The sequence below is a fragment of the Alligator sinensis genome, unplaced genomic scaffold, assembly GCF_000455745.1.
Source record: "Alligator sinensis unplaced genomic scaffold, ASM45574v1 scaffold682_1, whole genome shotgun sequence".
Classification (NCBI taxonomy): domain Eukaryota; kingdom Metazoa; phylum Chordata; order Crocodylia; family Alligatoridae; genus Alligator; species Alligator sinensis.
Window position 1 is genome coordinate 2,717,074 of NW_005842011.1, and position 7,532 is coordinate 2,724,605.

Consider the following 7,532-nt stretch of genomic DNA (forward strand, 5'->3'; position numbering starts at 1 on the left):
CATTGAACCCCCCTCATGCCCCAGCCAGTCGCTACGCAGCATATTGAGCTGGGTTAGGGCAGCCCTGGGCGAGCAGGTCAACCTCCCAGCTGGGGCTGCTCTGACCCAGCTTAACATGCTGCAGTCCCAGGCAGACTTGTAAATGTGGCACCTGGGAGCAATGAATTCCAGAACGACATGCACCAGAGTTTATTGCTACACCCTAATATGCACATGTAGATGCACCCAGTTTGACTCAAAATATACCTGGAGGTATGATACAATCTTCCAACATCAGAAGATGAGAGAGTTTGTACCAGACATTGAAGGGTTACTTACCTGACCGGAGGGTGTCCCACGACAAGGCTTGTCTCTTTGGAGATGCTGTACTAGGGCAAAGAAAGTTTGTCCCAACGGGGACCCAGTACTCAGGGCAAAATGAAGCTGCCCCAGACAGGGACATCTTGATAAAAGGAAAGAATGGAAAAACCCCAGCCAGGGATTTGAAATCAGAGAGGGACGGTTAGGGAGAGCCCACAAAAATCCCATCCTCTGGATTGGCTGGGAGGGTTTCTTCAAAGGCAGGGAGTTTTACCCACTCAGAGTGTGGGGGAGGAGGAGAGAAGGGCGTACACTGCAGAGAGCGGGCTGCTCGAGCCCAGTTGTACTGACTGTCCCCCTGGAGCCCGCAGGAGCTGTGGTTAGCTACCAACATGTCAGAGGTGAACTCACAGCCCCAGGACTCAAGCAGGTGCTTCGGAGAGAGTAGGCTGATCCCTTCAGGCAGCTGCCTGAGGAGCACATGAGTTTGCTTGTGGGGAAGCAAGCCCCCAGTTAGCGTGTGTGTGATTTTAGGGAGGGCTGTGCAGCTGCAGAAGCCTGGCCCAGCACATCCCAGTGCTCAGACAAGGGGAGGCGAGATTCAGCAAACTAGCCTCCGTTCGTCCATGTGTGTGTGACCTAAAGGGAGAGGCGCAGGCTGCAGGAGTCAAAACCAGTGCACCCATGTGTTCACCCACGGGAGAAATGTTTCTGCTTTAGCCTTCAGCCTGAGCTGCATGGCCCACTGTACTGAGGCAGTGCACATTGTGTGTTGCAGGGACCCAGACATGGGAGCAGCTGCCGTGATGCCTGGACCAACATGGGAGGACCCCAGCCATGAAGGACCCAGCACAGTGCAATGGGAGGAGCTGGGGATTGTGTGTAAATTCATTGCGCAAAAAGGTCATTAGTAGTGTTTGTAAATAAGTATCCAATAGCTCATGTTGTAAATATTAAGCAATTTATTTATTACTGCTTCAACATCTAATTATTGTTTATACTTCTCCTTTAACCTATATCACACCTGAGAGGTTATCAGCTTGTGAGCCCCGTAGCCACCCAAGTGACTATCCCTGAACCACCAATGCTCCTTTTGTGTACTGTATATAGAGTTATTTTAGTAGCAATTTGTAATTTGTATCTGCTTTAGTTATATCTTATTCTGTATACAATTCAATTGTATATAATTAAATATTTGTAAATAATTATACTGGTGGTTGCAAAGGTTTTGTAAGTGTAAAAGGGGCCCTCCTTGTTGGAAAGCCCCATGTCGGCTGCTAGGAGAGCCAAGTGAGGCTTACACTACTGGGCACCCCAGGATTCCCACACTCAGACATGGCACATGGGTAGTGCCATGTGCCAGGGTTACAAGATTTTTAAAGCAAGGTTTAGCAGGACCAAGTCCCTGGGGCAGCTGTGACACCCCCTGGTAGCCCCACCAGATAGAATGGTCTGACGGGCCGCATCTGGCCCGTGAGCCGCATTTTGCCCAGCCCAGCACTACAGTCATATCCCTAGCTCCCAGGTGTGGCACTTTGCCCCAAGTCAATATCAGGCAACTTCAGGCCTCTCTTCCCCTGTTGGGGCCTTGGCCGCCTCAGCCTCTGCCCCCTTCCTGGAGCTGGACCCTCTTGCCTCAGCTCACTACACCAGACTTGACTTCCAGGCTCCAGTCCCTAGTCTGCCTTCCATTCGTTCTAAGTTTTTGCTGCTTTCCAGGCCCTCTTGGCCTCAGGCCCACTATTGCCTCTCTCTCAGGCTTCTGCTCTGGCCCTTTTGGTCTCAGGCCTCTATTTCTTCTTCATTCTCAGCTCCTCTCAAGGGTCTTGTCTCAGCCTTCTTGGATACTGGGCCCCTGAACCTAGTTGCTGCCCTTCTCAGACACTGGACTCCCAAACCTTTCTCCACTCTTCTTGTACACTGCATCCCTGGCACTGTCTCTGCCTTTCTTGGGCATCAGGCCCCCTGGCCTTGCCTCTGCTCTCCTCAGCACTGTGCACCTCAGGCACTATTGGGACCTCTGCCTCCCCCTACTAGTCCCAAATCTGGTCCACTAGTAGTAACCTCAACAAAACAATAAGCCTACTGGCTATAATAAAAACTCTAAACATGTTGGCAATGTAACCAAAACACTTCTCCTCCTGGGGTTTAGCTCCTTGTAAGCCTTCAGTCCCTTATTCAGTCCCCATTTCTGCAGGGTTTTGGTCAGTAACTTAAGCCCCAGCTCCTTCCTTGCAACCTACAGAGCCAGACTGTCTGCCCTGGCTCAAGCCTTGGATTTATGTCTCCCAGGCACTTCCCTTTCTGGTCAGGTGACTTCCCTGGGCTAGCCATAGGTGTTCTTTAGTTGGATTTGCTGGCTTAACTCTATAGCAGCTTCCTACTGTTGCCTAGCTGCTGCAGTAGTGCCCTGCTTTCCCTGCTGGGCTCTACCCAGCTGTATTATGGCAGAGCAGTTAGTTCAGCAATAAACAGTTTCAATTTATAAACCACTTGGGACCTCCTGTTTGGAGCTCCTAGGGAGCAGACTTCCTTACCTGAGGCTCTCCATGCAGTTTTTTCTCCCTCTTGAAGTAACAGGAGCCCTAGGTTCCCTGTTATACAGGGGCTCCTTTTAGGCTAGGGACAGATATTCAAAAATCCTGAGCCTGAATTGATTCAATCTTTGCAGGTTAGTCTAACCTGGCTAGGCTGAATCACTTTGTAACTGCATGGACATCCCAGAAATGCAGGCACGTGCCTGCAGTGGCTCAGGCTAGAAGTTGTGGGGGCGCTAGAGCAGCCCTCCCCTTGAACAGAGCTGAGCTGAGGGGGGCGTGGCCAGGCCCCAGCAGGATTAGGGAGGTGTGTTCCCCCCTCTTTGAATGATAACAGAGCATTTATCAGCGCGGTTATCAGCATTTATCACCCCATCAGAAAACAACCAGCCTCTCTCATCAGTTCAAACTCTTCTTAAACAAAGAAAGAACAGAGGGACATTATCAGCTGAGCTTTGATTAGCTTCAAAAAGCCTTAAGCTGACACTGCTGTCTGCCGCAGCACAGACCATAGCCAGCACGGTTCTGCTAGCTAATGCTGAGGTGTGTTGTATAAGGCAGAGGGGACAGGGATCCCTGCTTAGCAGGGAGTGGGGAGGGGAGTGGGAAAGCAAGGGGAAAGCAGGCAGATGTTGCTGTGCCTGCAAGTCTCTGCCAGAGTTGCAGCCAGGGAGCAGAGGGGAGGGGCCAGCCCTGCTGTGGAGCAGAGAGCCCTGCCCAGCCCAGAGAGCATGCTGGCAGAGTCTGATTTAACTTAAACCAGCAAGGGGTCTAGGACAGACATTGCATAAACCAGTTTGACCCAAATCAATTAAGTCTGATATGACATTCAACCAGGTTTATCTCAAACCGGTTTCAGCCACTTTCAAACTCGTTTATGTGCACTGAACATCTGTTCTGTTACAGGTTTAAACAAGTTTCTGATCACTTAAACCGGTTTATGTGTAATGTCCGTCCCTAGTCTTACAGGGTTTTATTATACAGACCAATGAAATAAAGACAGACCAGAGGTTTACCATTCATTAACAAAAATGGTGGGGGGAGAAAGACACACAAAATGCTGATCCTCAACCAGCCAACTGAACCATCTATTATTCCATATCTCAAATCTAAAAGTAAAATCTTTTGGTTTACATCTGTTAGGACCACCCAGAGAAAGGCTGAATAGTGCCTCAATCTCAGTGCTAGTTCCTCTCCACTCTCCCGTCCCAGGCTCAATGGATTCCTTGTCTCAGATTTTTCCTGTCCTCCCCACCCATGCCACCGTCTAACTTGGGCCTTCTGTTTGGGTAACTTCCTCTTCCATACTGCCTGAGCATTAGCAGGAAAGTCAGTGAAAACGAGAAAGAGAGACTTCCTCCTTTTATTTCTGCGTCTGGCCCATCTCAGACCAAGTGGGAGTAGCCATTAGAGCAAAAGTTCAAAACAGCACTTTGGTTCAGAGAAGGATCTTGCTTGCGGCTTTGTGAGGGGAGGGTTCAGGGACTCTCTGGTCAGCACAGGGAGCTATGAGAGGCACAAGCATTTTCAATGCAGCTGGAAACTTTGGAGGTTTTAACTGCTAAACTTTGAATAATCTCAGCGCTTGTATAGACTCTCTTGGTCAAATCTGGGCAGATTTTCACAGGGAGGACACTACTTTCTTGGGACACTGCCTTAGCCAAATATAGTCTGTTCCAAAGCATGAAAATGTTAAAACTTCCCAAAGAAAAGATCACCAGAAATAGTTAACACAGATAATACAGTGTAATTTCCCTAGCCCCATTCTCAGAAATAACTGAACTGCTTTAATTGAATTTAGGCGGGGGAATGGGGTGGCACAAGGGGGAGGCAGCCTGAGGCAAATAGCTGGCATGGAAAACTTCAGGGGATAAAATTAAAGTCTGGCAAAATTATAAACAACTGAACATAGGTTTTAATAATTGAAAGTGTTGGGCAAACATATGTTGGAATGGGACTAGCTTCTCTCATAATATGGCAAAAGGCAGGGCAATGGGGGCACCTTAGGGACTAGCTGATATATCATAAGATGCCCTGCACACATGTATTCACAGGCAATAAATAAACATTTCACATGCTCACATGCTGAAAAAACACATTTCAACAAAACCTCATGCTAACCAACTGTCTTGATTTTTGTCTGTACTTGCTAAGATGAAAAACACATATCCAGACAGCTCTGTCTGGAGCCCACAACCACTTGTTCTCCTCACAACTCAATTAATGAAGGGGGAGAAGGGAGGGGAAAAAAACACTTATGTGTACACGCAAGTATCACCTTCTCTACCAAGTAAGGTTGAAAATCAGAAATATGTAAAATCCAGTCGTGACCTCACTGTGACTTGGGGTTTACCTGGAAAGAACTTTGACCTTAACCCTGCAAGCATCTCTGTAAAGACAGACCTGGGACCCAGATGAAGTGCCTTGACTTTTCATTCCATCCAGAAAGAGCACACACCAACTGCTGAAACTTCCTTAGCCTGATGAAGGGTTTTTAAACCCGAAAGCTTGCTTAATAACTATTCTCCAACTATTTGGGTTGGTCTAATAAAAGATATCAAATTCACCCAAGGAACCTTGTCTGCCTTGACTTCAATGAGGCTTTCTGCAGCTATTAGGGTTCACCCAGGCATAGCTGAGTGCAGGATTGGGACTCTAGATGATACAATGGTGAGTGCTGTAGAAAAACAATAGATAGACAGGTCTGCATTTAATATTGTGAGCCACTCTTCTCAGCCTCACCAAAGATATGTCACCTGATGACATCATGATTATAAGGATGTTTCCTATTGTGTTTTTCCCTTCTCTCAGGAAAAGCATCACCAGCATAAAGAAGTACACCACTTCTTGCTACCTGTCCAGAAAGGGTTGTGGGGCAGGAGCACTTTTCTCTCTTTTAGCGCCCCCCTCACCTGTTGTCTATGGAACAGCTTTTTTCTGGAGGCTAACAGAACCAAAGTGATAATAAATGGACAGGTCCACTGCTGTACATGGATGGCTGATTAAGGTGTGTGTGTGTTAATTGTGACTGTCAAGGCTATGTCATAAATCTGGTATTCTTTTTGCCATATGTGATCAGTTAACACTTAGCAGCAAATAGGTGCATTCAGTCCTCTCTGTTGTCACTACCAGCGTAACATTCCCATTGCTAGTCTTTCACAGACTCCTTTCTCGCTTAGAATGGAGTCTGCTGTAGGGTCACAAGGTCATTCAGGCTTATCTAGCTCCTGTTCCCCATAATGCCCCTTTGTAGTCATCATTACCTGTGCATCCCTACGAGGGGAAGCAAGAGGGACAGCACTTCTGTAGACCAATGGCTGGCATTTAAACCACTTCAGTGTCTGACTCTTCTTGGAGCAGATGTACATAAGAAACAAATTCTATTCTCCTTAGCTCACGTAATATCTTAAACACTGATGACCAAGTTTTATATGCGTCTGATATATCCAACCTCTTTGTCCCTAGCAACAGTGACGTGGGAGTTTCGTATTTTGATAAATATGCTTTGCTTTAAAGAATCTTATATTATGTCACTAGCCAGTGACTAATTTAGAGAAGCAACTTCTGCAGGTTTTTTCTTTACTTTAGGTGATGTAAAATACATTACTGAAAATCTTTATATCCTGCATTACTAAACAGCACCAGAGTTTTACCCAGGCCTTTTATACAGGCTCCGCTATATTGGAGAAAATAACAGGCCTTGCTTGCTAGCTAGGACCCCATCTCTGACTGAATCAGAGTACTTCATCAGCCGATATCCACCCTCCTGAGCTGGGGACAGAAGTGAAATCAAGTATTTCTTCAAGATTGCTTATTAATTGAATCAACCTCCCCACAACATTTTAATTATAAATGGGCCTTGGCCACTAAATTTACTTCTGTCTCCAGAACCAAGGTGGATGGTGTCACAAACCCCTGTGAGGGGGACCCCCCAGAGCCCCACGTTTCTCCCCACTACACTGCCACTCGTCCCAAGGAACAGACCAAAGTTGCCCTGAAATAAGTCACTAACCCAGCACCTCAGTTCCTCTGCCCTTACACTGGACTCCAGAGCTGCAGAGAGGGATCTCTGCCAGCTCCAAGTGACCCCCACTTTTGGGTTATGAAAAAAGAAATGACAGGTCCCCATAAGGAGACACAGGGCTCAGGGACTGGAACCCAGCTGTGGAGGGTTACAGGGATAATAACCTACCTGCTTAAGGACTGTGTTGCTCCTCCAGGTCTGAAGGAAGACCAGAGGTTTGATTTTGTGTTCGTTCTTTGCACCTGCATTTGTTGTGTTTGCTGCAGTGAGAAGTGCTCTGCGTGTATAATAAATGGACAGCTTTTTTATGAAGAAACTGGCTCCTGAGTCTGCCTCAGGGAGTGTCAACCCGCTACAGTCCTCCACTTGGTGGACAGAGTTAGCCTGGAATATCACCTGTCCAGAAGTCACTGCTTCCACAGGCAACCAGAAAGAAGACAAACAGCAAAATGATTTATGATAAAAACAGGAAATGCATCAGAAACCAGTAACCATATGCTGCAATACAGACAGAGATATAATGTCTGTTTATCTCTGTATATAATATCTGTATATAATGTCTATATATACAGAGATATAATGTCTTTATATGTACATTATATATAAATGTCTATACATATCAACTTGGAGGGATGTGGGCTCGACCTGGAGGGATGTGGGCAGTGGGGTTC

The 7,532-nt window shown here is 46.9% G+C and overlaps 1 long non-coding RNA gene across 1 annotated transcript in view; it reads right to left on the bottom strand.

Moving 5' to 3' along the window:
- Positions 1-464, bottom strand: part of LOC112549980 — a 36,056-nt gene extending 35,592 nt beyond the window's left edge. The window contains exon 1 of the long non-coding RNA XR_003093643.1: positions 319-464. This is a non-coding gene — a long non-coding RNA (uncharacterized LOC112549980). The remainder of the gene's footprint in view (positions 1-318) is intronic.
- Positions 465-7,532: the final 7,068 nt, after the last annotated feature.